Raw genomic sequence first — 1443 nt, 5'->3', positions numbered from 1 at the left:
GGGGGAGAGTAGGGGGCAGGGCACTTGCTGGGGGTATTTGTTTGCGGGGTTGCCCTGGGGGAGGTGGTGGGGTATTTGCCTGCAAGGGGGCGGGGCCTTGGGGTAGTTGCTTGCAAGCGGAGAGCGCGCCTTGCGGAGCGCAGGGAGCCAGGTCCAGCCTGTCCGCCGAGCTGGCGCTGAGATCTCTGACACGGCCTCGTCACGTCTGAAGGCCGATACTCGACCTGCTGCCAGCAGCGCACGCGGAGTTGTCCTGCGCCCTGCCCGGCTTCTCCTGCCCCCTCCTTCCTCTGCAAACGTCTCCTGGCCGGTTGCTGCCAGCTCCAGCGCCCCGTAGCCTCCGCTCCCTTTGGCGCCGTGCAAGGCCATTTCTCCATCGCCGTTCCAGAGGTGCTGAGCTCGAGCCTTCGGTGTCGCTGAGGCTCTCGGGTAGACCTTTGTGGGCAGTTCTGTTGTTCGGTTCACGCGCTCTCTCCCCGGTGTTGTGCCGGTGCGCTGTAACCCAGGGGAGAATGAGACCAGTGATTCTCAGCCAGGGTTCCCCAGCAGCCCGGGGTGCCACTGCGTCCCTTCAAGGGTGCAGTGGGGAGCTGCATGGTATTAGCGCTGTTATGGGTGCAAACACCTGCACGTGGCTCACAAGACAAACCCAGAGAAATCCGGCACGTCCAAACCATTCTTACCTGCCGGGGACTTTCTGAGCTCTTCGCAGCGCAAAAATTGCTATAATCTTTTTTCCGTCTTCAGAAATGACTGAAAGCCAAAAGCTGACGTTGTCTCAGGGGGCCGTTGAGTCTAACAAGGGGGTCTTTGAGTCTGGAGGTAGAGAACCACAGCACTAGACAGCTCGTCACTGTTGCCACTAAGCACAAGTCCAGCTGTTTCTGCTGCGGAGGTGCTAGCGGTTCCCAAACTCTGACAGATTGCGCCCCACCCGTTTACAACAGTACGACCTTAAGTACCGCCAGCAGATTTTTGTCATATAAAGTAATTATAATAAATCTGTTAATGTGTACCGCTGGCAGGTTGTCTGTGTACCACTGGTGGTAGCCATACCACAGGTTGGGAACCGCTGTCTAGGGCAGTGGTCTCCAAACTTTTTTGATCGCGCACCCGTATCAGTAAAAAAATTTTTGAGCATGCACCCCCAATATATGTATATTTATTTATTTATAAATTATATACATGTACTATTGTACTAATATATTATGTACAGTATAAAACATACACAAAAATAGAAATTAAATCATCATTGTTTTTACCTGTGGCTAAATGCCGGGCTAGCGGCTCCGGCACCGCTTAGGGGAGCCGCGGGCTTTGTGGAGCTGTGCGAGCGCGTGGCTTGTGGGGCGGAATTGAGGTAGCTTTTTAGCCGCCCTCGAGGTTCGCTGAGTTGGCACAAGTAGACGACTTAGAGTAAGTTGTTAGTGTCTCTTAATCTAT

At 54.1% G+C, this 1443-nt stretch overlaps 1 protein-coding gene across 3 annotated transcripts in view; it reads left to right on the top strand.

Moving 5' to 3' along the window:
• Positions 1 to 1443, top strand: part of CGRRF1 (cell growth regulator with ring finger domain 1) — a 20330-nt gene that overhangs the window by 317 nt on the left and 18570 nt on the right. The gene's annotated exons all lie outside the window — the stretch shown is intronic.

The sequence above is a fragment of the Crocodylus porosus genome, unplaced genomic scaffold (assembly GCF_001723895.1).
Source record: "Crocodylus porosus isolate Cpor-Errol unplaced genomic scaffold, CroPor_comp1, whole genome shotgun sequence".
NCBI lineage: Eukaryota > Metazoa > Chordata > Crocodylia > Crocodylidae > Crocodylus > Crocodylus porosus.
Note: the sequence above shows the minus strand (reverse complement) of the source record. Positions and strands in the feature narration are given on the sequence as shown.